The following is a 23,072-nucleotide window of genomic DNA, read 5'->3' as shown; positions in this document are numbered from 1 at the left end:
TAAAGCTTAGAGGAAGGCTAACACTCGAAAACATGCCCAAGTTTTTATATGAAACATCTTCATAGCCCACAAGTCCCAAGGAACTTTTTATATCATTTTTGTCACGATCCAAACTAGGGCCTGACCGTGACGGACATCCCGAATCCTGAGGGCTCGGAACGTCCCTCTCTATTTGGTAAGCATGCACATATTCATATAAATAAAGAAGATACGAAAACATAATACACTACGGAAACATGGTCAATTCTAAATTCAGCATAAGTATGAAAACTGAAAATCAACTACATCTAATAACATCTAACTCAGTCTGCGGAATCTCTACTACAGGAAAATCTATAAATTGTCTGAAATCTGGGATAAGGCCCCCAGTAGATCAAAACAATAATAAGGGGCATAATCTGAAAGACGGTCCTTCTGGAATAGAGAAGGCTCACCAACTAATCATTGCAACTCTATCTGACAAATCCACTGCCTTTCTGGACCCCTAGACTGAGCCTCAGAACCTGGAGGGAAGAGGGGGGGTCAATACAGATGTACTGGTACATAAAGAAATACAAAATAAAGATTTTATGTAAATAAAATATTTTGGGAAATAACTTTATCAAAACATTATACATCAAGTGACTTTCGAAACACATGAGCATATTTCTGAAAAACATGTAACCTGCCTGTTAAAGCAAGTTTTGATCTATATATTACTTCTGAGTTAGGTGGCCCTCCTCTACAATTCTGATATTCCATGTCCGGTATGGAATCCTCCACTAAATCGGCGGGAAAACCCACAATCCAAGTGTGCCATAAGGGTTGGAGTTCAAGAATCTGATACGCCACAGGGCTCTAGGCCAGCGTAACAAATAAGGTCGGATCGGCAAATCATGGTTTTAGGCAATGAGTTGTTTAATACTCACGCCTTCTTCGGGGAACCACCTAAACTCTCTTTATACACAATTTTATCCTTTTCTAAATAATGCATGTTTCTAGTTTCAACATCTGAAAAGTCTGATTTCAAACATGCATTAAATCTGTTCTGAATTATCATGGCATAATATGAATTGGTGTTGTCACACACTTGCAAGTCCTATTTATGAGCCATAATGCATCATGCATAATTCTTTCATTAAAACACAGCTCAGACCACTCAAACATGAAAAGAATATAAAAGATTTCATGTTCCAAGAACACAAGTCAAAACTATTCTGAGATTGTTCAAACATATGGTGGTCATGTGCTTTTGGCAAAATCACGCACTCTTTCATATATGAATATTTTTGACTTTTATCAATATGCACAACCCTCTCTTTTGAATTCAAAGCCATAAATCAATTTGTAGCATTAATCAAGATATTTCATATCATGCTTTTCAACATACATTCCAAACAATCTACGTCATAAAAAAATTGCAAAAATCATACAAAGAGAGGGATTCATGTGCGTCATGCTCTCAATTCATTCACAAATCATAAAACATATGCATACGTATATATAATTTCAAATCAATTTGGGGAAGGTCAACTGACCAAAATAATACCGTCAAGATTTCTAAAATATGAATGTATTCATAAATCTAAAAACCCCTTTCTAAAAATCATGATTTTTTTGCCCATGATATTTTTAGAAAAACCCCGCGTACCTCAAAATAGGAAAACAACGGGTGTTTCTTGAAGCCTATGATCCGGGGATTTTGAATCCTCAATTAATTTTGAAAACCCACGGTTGAATCTTGAGTTTCTTGAAGTTCTTGTTTGAAGCTCTAGAGAGGATTCTTGATGATTTTGATGAAAGTAAGGTTAAGTTGCTCAAACATACCCTAAATCCTTTGTTTGGATGGTTTTAAAGGCTAGGGAAAAGTCAAAATTACCCTTAATGACTCCTCAATAGAACTGGAAATTTGAACTTAAGAACCCGATTTTGGGTGCCACTGCGACGTGCCACAATTGTGGTGGTCTAATGGAATTCGACGAGTGGGAAATTGAGTGCCTACGCGATGCACCACAATCACGGAGCCCCACTAAAATTTGACGATTGTTAATTTGACCCTCTCCGTAATGCGTAGACACCGAAATGATGATGTTTACGACTGGAACTTTAAATTATTCATAACTTCTTCACGAAGGGTCCGTTTTGGATGAATCTTATATCGTTGGAAAGCTAATTCAGTCATCTACGTAATGAAAGGTTGACATCTAGGAAATTCCACATGAAAATTAATGTAGATCATTCTAAAAGCTAATTCTTAGACTTTCCATGGACGGAATTTAGCTAAGAAGATATCGGGGTGTTACAATATCCCCCCTTTGGGATCATTCATCCCCGAATGATGATACAAAAAACAGCGAAGCATGATTCCAAGCATACTAAAGCATATAAAGATTAAGGTAAGGGTTGTACCTTTAACTCCATCATCTACTGGGTCAAAAAGGTGTGGGTATCTTGCTCTCATGTCATCCTCTAATTCCCAAGTGGCTTCTTCAACTTTTTGATTTCTCGACAACACCTTAATTAAAACTATTTTCTTACTTCTCAACTTCCAGACCTGACGATCTAGGATTGCAATAGGTTCCTCTTCATATGATAAGGAGGTTGTCACCTTGATCTCTTCTATAGGCAACACCAAAGAATGGTCTCTAATGCATTTCTTCAACATAGATATGTGAAATACCGGATGGAAGAACCCAAACTGGCAGACGATTCTAACTCATACGCAGCACCACCTATTCTTCTTAAAATCTGATATGGTCCTATATAGCAAGGAATCAATTTACCTTTCTTCCCGAATGGCATGACTCCCTTCACAGGAGAAGCTTTTAAAAATACCCAATCACGGACCTCAAAATCTAAATATCTTCTCCTAACATCGACATAAGATTTATGATGACTCTGAGCCGTCTTAAGTCATTCTCGAATGACTTTCACATCCTGCATTGCCTGATGAATAAGATCGGGCCCAAACATTTGCATATCACCTACTTCATTCCATCCTATAGGAGACCTACATCTTCTCCCATATAGTGCCTCAAATGGTGCCATCTTAATACTGTAATAGAAACTGTTATTATACGCGAAATCTATCAATGGCATGTGCTCTACCCAACTACCTTCAAAATCAATAACACGGGGCCTCAACATGTCCTCAAGGGTTTGAATGGTGCATTCATAGGTTCACTTGGGTAACTAATCCTTTCTGGAAAGATCTCCAAAATTGAGAATAGAAATGTGTATCTCGATCGGATATGATGGACACAAGCACACCGTGCAAATGAACTATTTCTGCAATGAACAGCTTGGTATAATCCTCTCCTGAATAGTTAGTCCTAATAGGCAGAAAATAGGCTGACTTGGTCAGTCTACCTACAATCACCCAAATAAAATCTTACTGGTTTCAGGACTTCGGGAGCCCTATAATGAAGTCCATATTAATCATCTCCCACTTCCACAAGGGTAAAGCTGTCTCTTGGGAAGAACCACCTGGCCTCATATGTTCTACTTTAACTTGTTGATAATTCAAATACTTGGAAACAATGTTAGCCACATCATGCATCATATTATTCCACCAATACAAAGATTTCATATCCTAGTACATCTTAGTAGAGCCTGGGTGAACAACATACCTTAAAGTGTGAGCTTTGTCAAGGATTCTATTCTGCAAATCATCCACATCTAGTACACATAATGTACCCTGGTATCTCAAAATACCATCACCACCGATCTCAAATGACATCACTTTCTGCTGACCCACATCATTCTTAATTTGCATCAAGATGGGATCTTCAACCTGCTTCTTTTAAATTCCACACAAAGGGAAGACGTATCTATCTCATGAACAACCATTTCCCCATCTTTGGAATCCAAGAGTCGCACTTCTAGATTTGTAAGCCATGAATATCTTTCACCATCTCTTTCTTCCCTTCCTCATCATCAGAAAGACTGTCTATAGACAATCTGCTGAGGGCGTCGGCTACCATATTTTCCTTATCCGAATAATAGTGAAGGCTCATGTCATATTCTTTCAAAAGGTCCATCCAATGCCTTTGCTTGAGATTTAGTTCTTTCTGCGAGAAAACATACTGTAAACTCTTATGGTGAGTGAAAATATCAGCACGCACCCCATAAAGATAATGCCTCCAAATTCTAAGTTCAAACACCACAGCTGCTAATTCCAAATCATGAGTGGGGTAGTTTTGCTTATGCACCTTTAACTGCCTAGTAGCATAAGCCACCACCTTTTCGTGCTGTATAAGTACACACCCAAGTCCCACACGGGGCGCATCACAGTACACAACAAAACCCTTTGTACCTTCCAGAAGAGTCAAAATAGGAGCCGTACTCAACTTGTATTTCAACTTCTAAAAACTATTCTCACAAAAGTCGGACCGTAAAAACTTCACCTTTCTTTGAGTCAACTTAGTAAGTGAAGCAGCTATAGAAGAGAAACTCTCTACAAACCTCCGGTAATACCTTGCTAAACCCAAGAAACTCCAAATGTCGGTTGAAGTCATGGGTCTGGGCTATTTTTTTACTACCTCAATCTTTTGGGGATCAACCTTAATCCCTTCACTAGACACAATGTGCCCCAAGAAAGCAATAGCATTCAGCCAGAATTCACACTTGAAGATTTTCGCATACAACTTATGATCTTTGAGGGTTTGAAGAATAGTACGGAGGTGATTGGAATGGTCCTCCTCACTTTTAGAGTAAACCAAGATGTCATTAATAAAAACTATGACAAACAGGTCTAGGAACTAATGGAAGACCCTATTCATTAGGACCATGAAAGTTGCAGGGGCATTGGTCAACCCGAAGGACATGACTAAGAATTCATAATGACTATATTTGGTTTGGAAGGCTGTTTTAGGAATATCTGACTCCCTAACTTTCAACTAATGATATCCCGAACAAAGGTGTATTTTTGAAAAACACTTAGCACCCTAAAGCTAATAAAAATGGTCATTGATTCTAGGAAGAGGATATTTGTTTTTCACTATGACCTTATTCAGCTAGTGGTAATCTATGCACATACACAGCGAACCATTTTTCTCTCACACGAAGAGTACATGTGCACCCCAAGGAGAAACACTAGGTCTGATAAAACCTTTATCTAGGAGATTTGCTAGCTGTTCTTTCAACTCTTTTAACTCTGCAGGAGACATTCTATATGGTAGGATAGAAATAAGACGGGTATCTGGCAACACATCAATGCCAAAATCTATCTCCCTATCAGGTGGAATTCTTGGGAGATCATCTAGAAAAACTTCAGGGAAGTCATTTACTACTGGGACAAATTGAAGGGGGAGACTTTTGGTGATAGAATCTTTAACCCGAATAAGATAGTATAAGCAACCTTTGGAAATAAGTTTACGGGCTCAGAGATAAGATATGAAGTGCCTTCTAGGTGCTAAGGAATGCCCCTCCCACTCTATTGCTGGCTCATTCGGAAAAGAAAAGGTAACCTTTTGGGTCCTATAGTCTAGTGTGGAATAACACAGATGGAGCAGTCCATCCCTAGGATAGCATCAAAAGCAATCATATCAAGTTTTATGAGGTCTGCTACAATATCCCAATTAAGAATAGACACAACACTATTTTTGTACACCTTTCTAGCCATAATCAAATCTCCCACCAGAGTGGAAACAGAAAAACGTTCAGCAATTACATCGAGTTCAAACCCAAAACTAACAGCCACATATGGGGTCACGTAAGATAAGGTAAACCTGGGATCAAGCAATATATATACCTCACGGGAAAAGATTTATAATATACCAGTGACTACGTCTGGCGAGGCTTCCGCCTCCTGGAGATTCTTTAGAGCATACAGCCAGTTGCGACCATTCTCGGTAGCTAAATTGGTGCCCTTTTCAGGTGATGGTGGTGCAGAAGAGTTTGCCTGAGACTTAGCTCCACCAAAATTACTCCTAGCAGAGGGATATTCTCTCTGGAAGTGGCCTGTCTAACTGCATGAATAACACACCAACGATCCCATCTGACACCTTCCCGGATGATGCTTACCATAATTCTCACATAGAGGATAAGAACGGTACTGCTAATCCATACCATTTTGCGACTGAGTATCCTGAGCTCTGGGTCCCTGGCTGGCCTGGAAACTCTGAGATCATCTATCAACTAGAGGTCTGGGCGCTGGGGCGCTAGATACAGACTGTGCCTTAGCCCAAAACTTCTTCTTTTGCCATTTGTTACCCTAATTACCACCCTACTGCTGACTGGGGTTCTGATCCGTTGATCTGGCTCTCTTCGCCTTCCTATCCTTCTCTCTGGACTCGACTATCTTCTTCTTCCTTTTCTCCTCAAACTGCTGTATATAAAAGGTCAGCCTAGCAAAGTCTTGTTCCTTTTTTAGCATCACCCCTTGATATTTAAGCACTAGATCATTTGAAGGCCGGAAGTAAACTTCCTCATTCGGGCCCTCTTACTGCTCATCATCTCAGGAGCATAACCGACTAGCTGATTGAACTTTAAAGTATACTCCTGAACACTCATCTTACCCTACTAAAGGTTCATGAACTCCTCCTCTTTGGCTTCCCTCAACTTTAGATGAAAGAACCGGTCAAGAAAAGCTTCCACCAACTCATCCCACACTGTGGGCTCAGCACTGTCACCCTTCGCCTCTTCCCACTCATTATACCATTGGTTCGCTACATTCTTTAGCTGGTATGCCGCTAGCTCAAAACCTTCCACCTGATCCAGATGCATTACTCTGAAAATCTTCTCCATTTCGTCTATGAACTTTTGCAGATCCTCTTTTACCTTAGTGCCAGTAAAGTTAGGTAGGTTCATTCTCATAAACTGACCCACCCTATCATCTTCAGATATAACAAGTGTAGACCCAACATCTTTTGATCGTTGGTCCTGATTAGCAACCAACTATGTCAGAATATACATAGACATCCTGGGACCATAAACTGTGCTTTGATACCAAGTTTTTTATGACCCAAACTAGGGCTTGGCCGTGACGGACATCCTGACCCCTAAGGGGACAAAACGTCCCTCTCTATCTGGTAAACATGCACACATTCATATAAATAAAGAGGATACGGAAAAATAATCTGCTATAGAAACCTAGTCAATTCTTAATTCAGCATATGTATAAAAATTGAAAATCAACTACATATAATAACATCTAACTCAGTCTGCGTAATCTCTACTACAATAAAATCTGATAACTATCTGAAAACTGGGACAAGACCCTCAGTAGACCAAAACGATAATAAGGGACATAATCTGAAAGACGGGCCTTCTAGAATAAATAAGGCTCACCAACTAATCACTGCAACTCTTTCTGACGAATCTACTACCTTTTTGGACCCCTAGACTGAGCCTCAAAACCTGAAAGGAGGAGCGGGGGTCAATATAGATGTACTGGTATGCAAATAAATCCAAAATAAAGCTTATATGTAAATAAAATAGTTTGGGAAACAGCTTTGTCAAAACATTATACATGAAGTGGCTTTCGAAACACATGGGCACATTTCTGAAAAACATGTTATCTTTCTGTCAATGCAAGTTATAATCTATATATTACTTCTGAGTTAGGTGGAACTCCCTACAATTCTGATATTCGACGAGCGGTATGGAATCCATCATTGACTCGGTGGGGAAGCCCTCAACCCAAGTTTGTCGCAAGGGTTGGAGTTCCTAAATCTGATATGCCACAGGGCTCTAGGCCAACGTAATAAATAAATTCAGATCTGCAAATCACGGTTTTAGGCGATGAGTTGTTTAATACTCACGCCTTCTTTAGGAAACCACCTAAACTCTCTTTATGCCCAATTTTATCCTGTTCTAAATCATGCATGTTTCTAGTTTCAACATCTGAAAAGTTTGATTTCAAACATGCATTAAATTTGTTATGAACTATCATGGCATAATCTAGTTGGTGTCGTCGCACCAAGACTTGCAAGTCTTATTTCTGAGCCATAATGCAACATGCATAATTCTTTCATTAAAACACAGTTCAGACCACCCAAATATGCAAACAATATAAAAGATTTCATGTTACGAGAACACAAGTCAAAACTATTCTGAGATTGTTCAAACATATGGTGGTCATGTGCTTTTGGCAAAATCATGCACTCTTTCATTATATGAATATTTTCAACATTTATCAATATGCACAACCCTCTCTTTTGAATTCAAAACCATAAATTAATTTGTAGCATTAATCAAAATATTTCATATCATGCTTTTCAAGATACATTCAAAACAATCTATAGCATAAGAAAATTGGGAAAATCATACCGAGAGAGGGATTCATGTGCGGCATACTCTCAATTCATTCATAAATCATAAAACATATACCTACGTATATATAATTTCAAATCAATTTGGGGAAGGTCAAAAGACCAAAAAAATACCGTCAAGATTTCTAAAATATGAATATATTCATAAATCTGAAAACCCTAGTCTTAAAATCATGATTTCTATGCCCATGAGATTTTAAAAAAAAAACCTCGCGTACCTCAAAATAGGAAAACAATGGGTGTTTCTTGAAGCTTATGATCCGGGAATTTCGAATCTTCAATCGATTTTGAAAATCCACGATTGAATTTTGAGTTTCTTGAAGCTCTAGAGAGGATTCTTGATGATTTTGATGAAAGTAGAGTTAAGTTTCTCAAACATACCCTAAATCCTTTGTTTGGATGATTTTAAATGCTAGAGAAAAGTCAGAATTACCCTTAATGAATCCTAAATAGAATTGGAAATTTGAACTTAAGAACCCAATTTCGGGTACCACCACGACACGCCACAATCGCGGTGGTCCATTAGAATTCGACGAGTGGGAAATTGAGTGCCTCTGCGATGTGCCACCATCGGAAAGCCCCATTGGAATTTGACGATTATAAATTTGACCCTCTCCGCAATGCGCTAGACACCAAAATAATGTTGTTTATGACTGGAACCTTAAATTATTCATAACTTCTTCACCGAGGGTATATTTTTGATGAATCTTATATCGTTGGAAATCTAATTTAGTCATCTACGTAGTGAAAGGTTGAAATCCAGGAAATTCTACATGAAAATTAATGTAGATCATTCTAAAAGATAATACTTAGACTTTTCATGGACGGAATTTATCTAAGAAGACGTCGGGGTGTTATAATTTTCTACACTCTTAACTTTGCCAACCATTTTCTCTGGGTCTTCTAGCATGCTAGCCTTGTTAGTAAGAAATTTTGGTGGTCCACTTAACTTAACTGTAGGATCAAGAGTATAACAATGATCATCAAGAGTATTGAATGTGGATTCACTAGTGGACTGGGGAAGCACAATCGTTGGATTGATAGCCAAAGTGGAAGCCTTAGTAGAAGGTTGAGCAACAAAGCATGGATGGTATGTGGTGCTGTGAATGTGGTAGACTTATAATGAGGATCTAAAGAAAGAGTGGTGGAAGTATTGAGGTGCATTTGATGTGGAATGGATTCTGAGGCATGCTGTGGTGCATCAACAAGAGAAGGAAATTGAGTTTGAGATTTTGGTGAAAGACGTAAGGTATTTGCAGGGTCAAAAGTGGGGAACGGAGGTTGAGGCAGCCCACTCGCCCAAGCTCGGTACATTTTCATCATTTGTTGTCTCAGTCTCAAATTCTCTTTCTTTAAACCATCAATTTCCTACCTCTTTGTTTCATCCATGATGCCACTCTCTATATCTTTATTGGACACAACTAACCCTTTGAATTTGGTGTGATGTGAAGGACCAGCAAAAATGCCACAAACCAACCACCTTAAACTGACTCAACAAAAAACAACAAATGAGTTAGAGTTCAACACTTTTTCACAACCTCTTTTTTCTTCTTTTTTTTTTTGAAAAGATCACCGAACGCAACAAGGCCGCCTATGTATCTCACTTCCAAGAAAGGAGAATCAGGTGTACGTAGTTTGTGAAGTCTTGCCAAAATAGCCAATTAAACTCTTTTTCCTTTTTCTTGAAACTTTAAGAAGAAAATAAAACAACAATTTGTCAAAAGAATTGACGAAAATCTTTTTGTATTTTTTAGGTTTATACATCCCTATACAAAGTGAAATATATGATTACCAAACAAAATCTTTTTGCGTTTTCAATTTTAAATTTCATGCGAAAATGAAACTCTAACATATTAAAGGAAAATCTTTTTTTCGGTTTTCTTTTAGAGATGTATATGAACCTACTCTAAATGAAGTGTGAAGAAGATCTTTTATTTTTGAATTTTTTCAGATTTCTATAAAAAATAAAACCTATAATTACCAAAGAAAATCTTTTGGAGATTTTCAAATTTTGAATTTCATACGAAATAAAATTTGAAACTATTAAAGGAAAATATTTTTCTAGTTTTCTCTTGAAGATGTATATGGCACCTACTCTAAATGAAGAGTGAACAAAACATATTTTTGGATTTTTGAAATAAGATCAACCAAAAATGAAAACTACAACTACTGAGGATTTTTTTTTTGTATTTTTCTTTTCAAGACATGTATGAAACACCTACTCTAAATGAAGAGTGAAAAAAAATCCTTTTGAATTTTTTAAATAAGATCCCCGAACCTATAATAGGCTGCCTATATATCTCACTCGCGAGAGAGGAGAATCAGGGGAGAGTAGTTCATCCAGATATGACAATTAAGGATTAAATAACCGACTGAACCCTGACTTGAGAAACGAGACTACAATGATAAAAAAATTTTTTGGGGTTATCATTTTGACACTCCACATAAAACTGACACCAACAACTATGAAAGAATTTTTTTTTTATATTTTCATGAAATGTACAAAACTCCTACAATTTTTGCATTTTCCCTTTGAAAAAAACTCATGTGAATGAGTTTTTTTTTTTTTTTGAAGTTTTTGAATTGTAAATACTTGCTAAAGGAAACAAAAGAAAAATCTTTTTGATGTTTTTGATTTTGAAAAATGAACGCAACAGGTAAAAATCTTTTTTGAATTTTTGGATTGTGAAGAACAAAAGCCAAAAAAAAAACTCTAAAAGAAACTACGAAGCTCTTTTTCAATCCTCCTTTTTCTCTTTTTTTTTTCGATTTTCCATTGCCTACACACTTTACTTATACTTTCTCTGAATCAGTCCGTCAAATGACCACGTTACCCTCAAAGATGCAACATTTGAGGGTGAGTCTCCTACAAAGGACCAAATGGGCCCCACTAGTTCTCATATGGTGCACATAAGTATGACCTAAAGGCTGACCTACGCTGGCGTTCACTAACAAGGCTGTTCGGGGGAGCGTATGGTCGATTGTGGCTGCTTTGGCTATCCACCTACTCCATACCAGTAGACGGCTCCCCCTCCTAAAATAAGGGTGACTCAACTATAGGTCATGTACACAGCATGTACTACAGAACTTGTTGCAGAAAGAATTGACTCGGGTTATGCACATGATGTCAGTTATAAAGTGGTAATACATAAGAGAAAAAAACTAAAAACAAAGACAACATAGGCACTCAACAATGATAAAATAAACAACAAACGATAATACAAACAATGTTTACACACCCATAATGTCAAACTAAGCCGATACAACTCCAAAAAAATAAGCTCGAATTCTGAAAAGGTTCCCCAGCAGAGTCGCCAGAGCTGTCACACCCCTTTTAACTCCAAAAAAAGAATTATTTTAAGTTTGAAAGGGTTTTATTATCAAAGTAACAAAAGGATGAAAATTTGTTTCAAAAATAATTATTTTCATTTAAATTCAGAGTTGCCACTTGACATAATCCGGTGTGCCAAGTCACCTTTGAAAAATCCTTTTTGAAATGATTTGACTCTTTTAAAAAAATGGTTTGCGAACAGAGATTCCGGCTAAGGAATTCTATTGACCGAGGGGAAGGTGTTAGGCACCCCTCGATCCCGTGGTTTGATCACGGTCGCTTGGTGGAGCGTATCGGCTAATTTTGATACTAAAAATGTATAAACCACATAAAACACAAACAAAAATCAAACACATCAAACAAAATAAAACAAATTCAAAATATAAGGTCTAGTCCAATTATACAATCCAAAATGGAAAAATGCGAAAGTATAAATCCGATTCTAAACTAGTCCTAGACTATGCACCACCCGACGCCTCGGGCCTTCATCACGAACGTCCTCCAAATACAAGATACTTCGGGGCATTCCCTGGATAAATCAATACAAATCCTTCGAGGCATTCCCTGGCCAAATGAATACATTTTAATGCGAGAAAATTAAACTATTCAAAAAAATTTCAAACATTCCACGGAATTTCCAACATTCAACCAAAGCCACAAATTCTAAACTTTGCCTACCTAACATATGTTTGTCTAAACCAATCGACATATCATGATACTACCAAGTTCAATTAACGTTCATTTCAAGTAAAACAACCAATGAATCAAACTAACCAAAATTCACTAATTATATCAAGTTAATTCTCACACTCAAATTAATTCTTAAAATTCTGACAATTCACGATCGCCACTTTAACAATCCACAATCATTGTAAACGAAACCAAAAAACAAATCGATATTACCCAAGTAGTCATATCATACTTCACACAATTAATGATCGAGAGGACCAACAACAAATCAAAACAGGCAAATATTCACCAACCAAGATCAAATGACACACGATATTCAATCCAACACATTGAATATGATAAACAATGATATAAAAATACGGAAGGAGTAGAATTGGACCTTAATTGATGATCAAAATCAGGTATTACTCAGATAAAAAAGAGAGAGTCCGCATCAAAAGAACCTCAAATAAGTCCCAACAACGAAACCAGTCCAACTTTGATATACTCTGACATCCAACAATGAAACCAGTCTAATTTTAATATACCCTTTACAACTTTTCAACAAACCAAACCAAAAATTTCATGAGAGAGATGAAACTTGCACTTATTCTGTGATCTGGTTACTGGCTTTTTATGGTTTTTCTAATGGGTGGCTGAGCTGACGTCTTTACCAAAGATTCGGCATCAACGACAAAGCTGTTCATCTGCTCCAGCAGGCCTTTTCCAGAATTTCCCCATTTTCTCGGAGTTTTGTTTGACTACTGCTAAGGTCTCTCTCACAATCTCCTTTGTTTTTCTCCCTATTCTCCTTCGATTCCCTCTCCCCTTCCTATCTTAGTGTGTGTGTGCATGTATTGTTCGGTGCTTGAGTGTTTTGGTGAAGGTCCTTTCTAAATTGGTTACTGTGTGTATAGCTTCCAATTTCCAGTGAGTTTCGGAGTTCCCCCCCCCCCCCCCCAAGGTGAGAAAATGACGGTGTAGTGTATATATTTTTATATGACAAAAAGGCAAGGGTCCTGGAATCTTCTATTCCCCCCTCCCCACTTTATTTATTTGTTAATGAGAGTGAATATGTTAGTGTATGTATTTCCCTGTGAGGAACACGTGAACAGGTGGGAGTATTTGGTGTAGAGGTGAGGTAGGGTAAGGTGTGGGGTGGTGATGTGTTATCCAAAATTGATAGGAGGAGTGGTTAATTTTGTTACCAAAAGAGTAATTGAGGATAAGGTTTGTTAGTGTGTTTGTTATTTTATTTTTTTTGTATTTTTGTAGGCTATAAGCACATGGGTGAGGGTGCGAGATGAGGCGAGCTAAAACTAGATTAAATTGGACTTTGGGAGGAACAAAATTAGGTGTCTACAATAACGCATGGTAGAAAGTAGCTTGCGTAGTTGCTCTTGTATTAGAACAAAGAAAGATTAGACTCAGGATAATCGATCGAGGTGAAAACTGAATGTCTTGCCTAGTAATAACACACAATGTATCACATACATAGAAACGTTATCACATGCCAAAACAAATAGAACATTTATGTGGAAATACATCTATATATTAAGTACAAAAGAAATCACACTTATGAATCTTACTAACCTGGAAATTTATCATTCGAAACTTCATGCCTAAAGAAGTAAACTTGTTCAAAGAGATGAAGCAAAGTGAAATAATATTTCCTCAACGCATACGAAGCACTTGTTATAGTTGGAGAAAACTTAAAGACTGAACTCACTTCTCTCCAGTTCTTCTCTGCTACAACCTATACAACAAAACAATATTTGTATATTTTCTGAATATCTTTGTTTTTTTTTTGTAATAATAATAACAAGATGTATTAAATATGAATGAAATAACTAATTATAAGAAGAAAATTTAAAGGAAGAAATACTTTAACCTTTTCAAAGTTGTCCCTTTTAGTCACCTCAACATGGTAAACATGTAAATCAAGCTCCTTCCCTCCAATTACTAGAACCCTTAGTTAAACCAACGAGAGAGAGAGAGATCAGACATTATGCAACCATTAAAAAGGATAACTTTGTGCAATAATGATTTCCTGATGTGTAGAATCCGTGCAAGAGCCGAACCTCAATAGACATTAATTAATTTAGTCAAACCTTATTAATCAATAGACATTAATTAATATATAGAGTCAACCCATAATTGAATTCACCCCGTTATTGGAGAAATTAGGGAGGCGTGGAGTCATCTGAATGAAATTCTAAATAAAAAAAAATTATAATTATTTGTATATATTTCTTTTATACCTTTGATATTTTTGTGTATTTTTTTTTGTTTTTAAAATTTTCTAAGTGAAAATCCAATGGAATTACCTACCGTGTCTATGAGAGGAAGAAAAAAAGAAAAAGAATAAAAAAGAGAAAACACAAAAATAAAATTAAAGGTTTTTTAGGTGACTCAGGCGCAAGCATCCTACACCTTATTTTAAGATTATAGATTAGAATTATCAAAATATCAAAAAGGTAGAAGCTCGGAGGATTTTTTTTTTAGAAAAAAGTTACTTACGTGGTAAGACAGGTTGCTAAGGTGATGCACATCTAACACCTATACCGCTAAAACCTTAAATTTGTTCTTCAAGTTTACCAAGAAATCAAAAAGGTAGATGCTCCGTGGAATAAAAAAAATTTAAAGGTTTCTTACGTTACAAAAGGTGTTATGGTAAGCATTCGACATATTTAACCTTAACATTATATATTCCATCCACCAGAGAGGAAAAAGGTGAAATCTTCGAGAAGCAAAAAAAAAAAGTTGTTTATGGGTACTTTGTGCCCAAAAGAGAGTGAAAAATCTTGAGACATTCCATGAATAAATTTGGATCATTAACAATCTTCCCATGCGACGCCAATGGTGTAGGAATAATAGCTGCCTGAGACAACATCACACCTCTAGAAACTAACTACACATTCACCAGAAAATCAAGAAAGCATCAAAACAGATGTGGCTTAGCAATGGAGAGACCAGAAGCCAAATAATAAAAGAGGTAGTGAATACAAATTAAACCATTTTGTCTACCTAATCTCTCAGTTGTTCATTTTTTCAACCTAAAATATTACAATTGTTTATATATGAAAGTGAATAACTGATTATTGAGGTGTGCTTGATAAACATTTGATGATAGTTCAAATAGATAACTCACACACCTGATAGTTAATCTATGAAACTCGATAAAACAAATAAAATTAGGTGATCCTTTTTTTTTTTTCTATTTTTGGTAGAAGGTATGGTGGATTTTATGAAGTGATACCAGTCTGAAGTTGGAAAAGAAAGACCATCATATAGGCTTAAGAATTAGTCTACAAAAACAAATCTTGTGAGAAACTACACTTTTGGACTATCTTAGATAAGCTATAATAACGGTATGATCCACAAAGAGAGCTGTAGTTTTGGAACTACTATATAATTAAATACATGTTGATCTCACGAAGCTAAATGATTACATTTGGAAGAAAGAAGAGTAAAAGAAGCAGACAAAGTGATGAGAAAGAAAAGACTTGTACTATTTATTTTACTTCTCCATTCATGTCACGACCTGAATCAAGGCCCTAGCCGCCACTGGCATCCTGAACCTTGAAGGCCCAGACGCCACTTTCTATGTGGCAATCATGCACTACGTCCATACCATGTAAAGAAATGTGGAAAAATTATCATACGAAAATATGGTCACTATCATAATTCGACTGAACATTTTGGAATAAAATTCATAAACCTCTAACAACATTTGACATTGAAATCTCTAACATAGCAAAGCCAACATCTTTTCGAAAACTAGGACAAGGTCCCCAATCAGACCATAAACCAAATGAAATAGCAAAGTCTAATAACCAGGTCTTCAAGAATATAGAAGGCTCACCAACTGCAAGTCTCAGACACACTGACAAACTGACCTACTGTTTAGTAGGACCCCAGGACCTCAATAAAGATGTACTGGTACATAGAACAGTCTAAAAAAAATACATTTTTCATACAACATAGGTTAGAGCATTTTATAAAATAGTGAACACAAGATGAGTGAAAATTCATGGGCATACATAAATGAACATCAAAACATTTCTTGGAAATCATGACTAAATCTTTATTTTACTTTTGAGCTAGATGATACAGCTTAAAATATGTAATTCCACGGGCTAAATGAAATCCTCCCTTGACTTGGTGGCCAATCCCCCAAATCAAGTTTGTCGCAAGGATTGGGGTTATCAGTAATAGAGATATCCAAGATCCTAAAGCAAGGTGCTATACTCCCAATCAAATCAACATGTAATGGTAGTGCACACGATCACAAAAAAGGGCTCCTAACCATAGTCTCAATTTGGGACGACATGAATAAAGGTACACAAGATCATAAAGAATGGTACCATAATCCCATGTCGGTAAATCACGATTTCAATCATGGAGTCTTTCAACACATGATTTCTTTGAACAATCGTCTAGTCTCTGTAGACATGTAATTTTGTCCCATCAAAAAAATTATTTTTTATTATGTTATTCCGTTTTACCACGCACCCAACCCGTGTAATAATCCCTCCACAAAATAACAAAACAATAACCTCTAACTAATTTTATCTTATCCTAACAACCTACCCAATCAAAATAAACCACCTCAGTACCCCCTAACCCCTTTCTCACATTTTTTTATAAATTTACAAAAGACTAAAAAAGGAAGATAATACTAATACCCAATAGGAAACTTCTTGGGAGGAGGAGGAGGCTTATTTTCTTCTTTACTAACTTCACCCATCATCATTATCTTGAACCCCAAAAAGCCATTTCTTTCTCCCTTTTTCTTCTGGAAAAATGCCATAATAACCCATAGTCAATTCACGCATAGAGACTATCATAGTGCACACACAGAGAAATCGATCTTACTCACTGGTCTTCTCCATGCACACACGCGCACTTAAGATGAGAAATTGAAAAAAGAGAGATGACTGATAGGTTCGCGCATGATAGAGAGAGAGAGATTTGAGGTTGAGATCTGAAATGAAGGAGAAAACGGGTCGAGTTGAGGTTTCTCAGAAATGGATTTTTGTGGGTTTGGTCACTGTTCAGGCGACTACTTTGCCAGAATCTCTTGGCTCTCTATCAATATTGGGAGAATCTAATTGGGATCGGCAAATATCTCCAGACTCAATGGCTATCCTGTGGATTTAGGCCCCGTTGTTCCGGAATCCACTTGGATTCATTGTGTTCTGCTGCTGCCTTAGCTCACTGGAGCTCAGGCTACACTGATTCAATTTTTTTTGTCGTGTTTTTGGGGTTTTGGGTTCATCTCTTTTCATAGCTCGTTGTCGGGCCTAGGGTCTTCATCACCGACATTCCTGGTTTAGGATTTGGTTCTTTTTGTGTGTTCGTGTCAATCAATTGTTTTTTTGGTTCCAAATTCCTTGATATCGAAGTTGGAGTTCATCACTATTGAGGTTTCCTATTTGGGCTTTTGGATTCGGGTCTTCTTTAACTCATCATTATCAACGAAAGTTGATTTCGGAAGGTCAATATCTTTAACCTGCTCCTTTTTTATGTATTTTATATTGCTTAATCGGTTGTGATTATTTGTGATTTGATTATACATTGTTTTATTTTTGTTGATGTTGATGTTATGATCAGAACTTTTGGTGATTCGGCTTCGGAGGTTTGAGGAAAGAACTTGATCATGTTTTAATGGATTGATAAAAAGGAAGTTGGGGGTTGGAATTGAAAAAATGGATGAAAAGCTTAGATTCGAATAAATTTTGATTTATTGTGATGTTGAATGTAATTTCATCGAATTGGATAGGCAAACGTAGGTTGGGTAGGAAAAGTTTAGAATTTGTAGTTTTGTTGAATGTTTGAAATTTGGGTGAATGTTTTGGTTTTCTCACATTAAAAAATTATACTCATTTGGCCGAGGAATGCCCCAAAGTATTTGTATTGATTTATTCGGGAAATGCCCTGAAGTATTTTTTACTTGGAGGACATTTGGGATGAAGGCCCAAGACATCGGGTAAAACGTCGGAGCATAGTTTAGGATTAGTTTAGAATAGGATTTATATTTTTTCGCATTTTTCTATTTTCGGATTGTAATAACTGGACTGGACACTATAATTTTGGATTTTTTTGTTTTTTTGTTTGTTTGATTGATTGGTTTGTATGTTTTTGTGTGGTCTATACACTCTTATTGTCGAATTATCCGATATGCTCAACCAAGAGATCGTGGTCGAATGGAAGGATCGAGGGGTGCCTAACACCTTCCCCTCAGTCAACAGAATTCCTTAACCGGAATCTCTATTTGCAAATTAGTTTAAAAGAGTCAAAAACAGTTTTGAAAAAGGATTTTCAAATGTGATTTGGCACACCCGATTATGCCAAGTGGCAACTCGGAGTTTTGATTGTTAAAAGTGCTTTTCGAAATAAATTTTCATTTTTTGTCACATAACAATAAAACCCATTCGAAACTTAAAATCTTTCTTTTTTGGAGTTAAAAAAAGGGGTATGACAGCTCTGGCAACTCTGCTGGGGACTTTTCATAATTTGAGCTTATTTTGGAGTTGTATCGGATTAGTTTGACATTATGAGTGTATAAACATTTTGTTTGTGTTATTATTTGTATTATTTTTATCATTGTTGAGTGCATACTTGCTACATGTTTATAATTTTTTTCTTTTATGTGTTACCACTTTATATCTGGCATCATGTGCATAACTCGAGTCAATCTTTCTGCAATAAGTCCATAGTGTATGCTATGTACACGACCTTTAATTTAGTCACCCTTATCTTAGGAGGGGGAGCCGTTGGCTGGTATGGAGTGGGTGGAAAGCTAAAGAAGCCACTATCAACCATACACTCTCTCGAACAGCCTTGTTAGTGAACCCCAGCATAGGTCAACCTTTAGGTCATGCTTATCTGCATCATGTTGAGACCTAGTGGGACCCACTTGGTCCTTCGTAGGAGGCTCACCTATAAAGCAGCTCTATGTGCTAATTGTTCCATTTTTGGAGGGTAACGAGGTCATTTGTTGGACTGATTTAGGGCAAAGCATGTGTTAGAAATAAAGTTTATTGACAAGAAATATGGAAAGAAAAAAAGGAGAAAAAGAGAGAGGTGAATCGACAAAAAAAAGTTTCATAGTTTTTTTTTTTTTAGTTTTTTATGGCTTTTGTTCTTACAATCCAAAAATTTAAAAAGATTTTTACCTTTTGCACTCAGTTCTCAAAAATAAAAATATCAAAAACATTTTTCCTTTGTCTTGTTTAGAATGTATTCACAATTTGAAAACTTCAAAAAGATTTTTCATTCATTGGAGTTTTGATACAAGAAAAATGCAAAAAAAAATTGTAGGAGTTTTGTATATTTCACGAAAATACCAAAAAGATTTCTCTTTCATAGTTGGTGTCATTTTTATGTGAAGTGTCAAATTAAAAACTGAAGATTTTATTGATGTTTTGCATCTTCTGTTTGTGCTCGTGTCTCTCAAGTCAGGGTGTTGGTTATTTAATCCTTAATTGTCCAATCTGGTCGAACTACGCACCCCTGATTCTCCTCTCTCTCTCTGGAGTGAGATACGTAGGCAGCCTATTGTTGGTTCGGGGATCTTATTTAAAAAATTCAATTTTTTTTCTTTACTCTTTATTTAGAGTAGGTGTTTCACATATGCCACGAAAAGAACAATACAAGAAGATTTTCCTTAATAGTCGTAGGTTTCATTTTTTTTGTTGATCTTATTTCAAAAAATTCAAAACAAAAGATTTTTCTTTAATAGTTTTAATTTTCATTTTCATATGAAATTAAAAATTAAAAATTCAAAAAGATTTTCTTTGGTAATCATAGGTTTCATTTTGTATAGGAATATGAAAAAAAAAGCCAATAATCATAGGTTCCATTTTGTATAGGAATATGAAAAACAATTCAAAAAAAGATTTTTTTTTACTCTTCATTTAGAGTAAGTGTTTCATAGACATCTTTAAAAGAAAACCACAAAAAGATTTTCCTTTGGTAGTTTCAAGATTCTCTTTCATATGAAATTCAAAATCGAAAATTCAAAAAGATTTTTCTTTGGTAATCGTAGGTTACATTTATTCCTTGCTTTTGATGCTTTTGTATACTGTCTTTAATCTTGAGCTGGGGGTCTATCGAAAATATCCTCTCTACCTCTTTAGATGTAGTGGTATGGACTGCGTACACTCTACCCTCCCCAGACCCCACTTTGTGAGAACATACTGGGTTTGTTGTTATTGTTATTGAATCATAGGTTTCATTTTGTATAGAGATGATAAAGTTGAAAAATTCAAAAAGATTTTCGTCAATTCTTTTGGCAATTTGTTATTTTCTCTTCTCAAAGTTACGAAGAAAAAAGAGAAGAAAAAGAAAAAAAGGTTTAATTGGTCATTTTGGCAAAACTTCACTAACTATGCACACCTGATTCTCCTCTTTTGGGAGTGAGATACATAGGTGCCCTTCTCGGGTTCAGTTATCTCTTTAAAAAAAAAAAAAAAAGAGGTTTTGAAAAATTGTTGAACTCTAACGCGTTTGCTATCTCTTGTCCAGTTAGTTTAAGGTGGTTGGTTTGTGGAATTTCGGCTGGTCCTCCATATTGCTCCAAGTCACAGAGAAAGTTATGGACAACAAGGATACCGAGTTAGTTGTCAATAATCAGATAGGAGTTCGGGGAATGAGAATGTAGGAGATAATCAAGATATTCGGAAATTAAGGCAGAAAATGATAGAAATGCATCGAGCTTGGGCAAATGGGTTGCCGCCTCCTCCATTTCCCACTAATAATCTTGAATATTTTCTAGTTTGCCTCCAGTGTCATATGCAAAATTCCCTATTTTGGTCGACATGCCATAACATGCATCAGGACCTACTCCGGGGCAACAGTAACCAAACACTTCCAATATTCAATTCCTCACTCCTCAATACAAAATTACTACATGCTCGGCTTCGCCTGCTATTTATGCTTTTGCATCCCCACTCCCGTTTGAAGCTCCTGCTTTTAATGTCAATCTAACGGTTGTGATTCCTCGCACTACAAGTAACCCTGTATTGAATATTTTTAGTGATTAGCATTACGATCTTGAGCCCACATTTAAGTCGACTAGTCCTTATGGATACACTCAAATGCCTAAATTTCCTCCTAACACCGAGAAGCCTATTATGACTGAAGAACAAGAGGAAATGGCCAGAAAATTAAGAAGTTCAGAACAGACTATGAAAAACTTGCAAGGACTTGGGGGGTACAAAAGTGTCTCATATAAATATCTGTGCATGTTTCCAGGTGTATATCTTCCTCTTGGTTTTAAAATGCTGAAGTTTAGGAAGTATGATAGACATGGCGATCCTATAGCATATTTGAGAAGCTATTGTAACCAGCTAAGGGCCACTGGAGGGAAGAGAGAATTACCTATGACATATTTTGGTGAGAGTCTTTCAGGTTTAGCTTTAGAATGGTTTGTTGACCAAGACATCGACAAGTGGAATAGATGGGATGACCTGGCTAATGAATTTGTGCAACAATTTCAATACAATATGGAGTTGATTCTTGATGATAAATCCCTCACTAATATAAAGAAAAAGAATACTGAAAATTTCAGAGAGTATGCGATTAGATGGCGTGAACAAGCTGCTACGGTGAAACCGCCAATGAAAGAAAGTACGATAGTGGAGGCGTTTATTCAAGCGCAGGATGAAACATATTATTAACACTTGTTACCTACATTAGGCAAGCCATTTATTGAGTTCCTCAAAATAAGGGGAGATGATAGAGGATGGTATTAAGACCGGTCGCATTGTGATTTTTGCAACATTGAAAGCGACTACTCAAGCAATTCCAAATGGTTCGCAAGTGTTGGAGAAAAGTAGAATGAGGAAGATGCATCTTTCATTGTAGTTGGACAACAGGCATGGGCAAGAGTACCACAACGTCGTTACCCATAGGCTCAAAACCAAGTTTATGCCCAAGCTCCATAGAATCTTTCCCAAAATCCATTATATTCTATCCCCCACCTCCATATCAAGTGTATAATGCACAAACATATGTCCAACCCCTATTTTACTCACACTGGCACGTGCCAACACTGCCGAGTCATCCTCCCACTCCATAGTCATATCGAAGCCCTTGTAGGCTTGGTTTTCAATTTAAGCTAAATAATGAAATGAGACAGATGTCGAGGGATACTTTCACACCAATCGGAGAGTTATATGCAAGTTTATTTCAGAGATTAGTATAGCGGGACATGATCACTCCTTTCCTTGGGTATACTCATAACTAGCATTCAAGAAATTTTGATCCTAATGTATAACGTGCATATCATTCTAATGTTCAATATCATAATATCTAAGATTGTCCTGCCTTGAAAATAGAAATAGAAAAGATGATTCAAGATAAATCGATTATGGTGCAGAACAGTGACAGCGAGGAAAGCTCTAGTCATGCTGATATATAAATCAGTTGCTAAGATGTCAGGCTGAGCAATTGAGAAGTCACCCTTCTCCCTACTAGGAAGAGGTCTGGTATCTTGTTTTGATTAACTTTCTGTATTACGAATTATTTTGGGGTTGTAGTTCGGGATCTATCTTGTTTAGTTCTTTTGTCATTTATGTTCAAACCTTTCTATCTTTTATTTCAACTAAATGAAATGTCCTATTTTTCTTCGTGTTTTAAATAAGTGTTGTTTGTTTGTTTTCCTTACATAGTACATTTTATGTTGACTCTAGTGATATGACATGTTAGTGAAATTTTCATCCAGATCTTAAAATCCAGTTTAAGCATGAACATGGAATTAGAGGGCTAAGGGTGGAAGAAACATCTGAGAAACTAGATAGTGTGCTGAAACA

The 23,072-nt window shown here is 36.4% G+C and overlaps 1 pseudogene; it reads right to left on the bottom strand.

The window, feature by feature from the left end:
* Positions 1-15,203, bottom strand: part of LOC107848890 — a 49,228-nt pseudogene extending 34,025 nt beyond the window's left edge.
* Positions 15,204-23,072: the final 7,869 nt, after the last annotated feature.

Source organism: Capsicum annuum, unplaced genomic scaffold (genome assembly GCF_002878395.1).
Source record: "Capsicum annuum cultivar UCD-10X-F1 unplaced genomic scaffold, UCD10Xv1.1 ctg2586, whole genome shotgun sequence".
NCBI lineage: Eukaryota > Viridiplantae > Streptophyta > Magnoliopsida > Solanales > Solanaceae > Capsicum > Capsicum annuum.
This window is presented reverse-complemented; position numbering and strand designations above follow the sequence as displayed.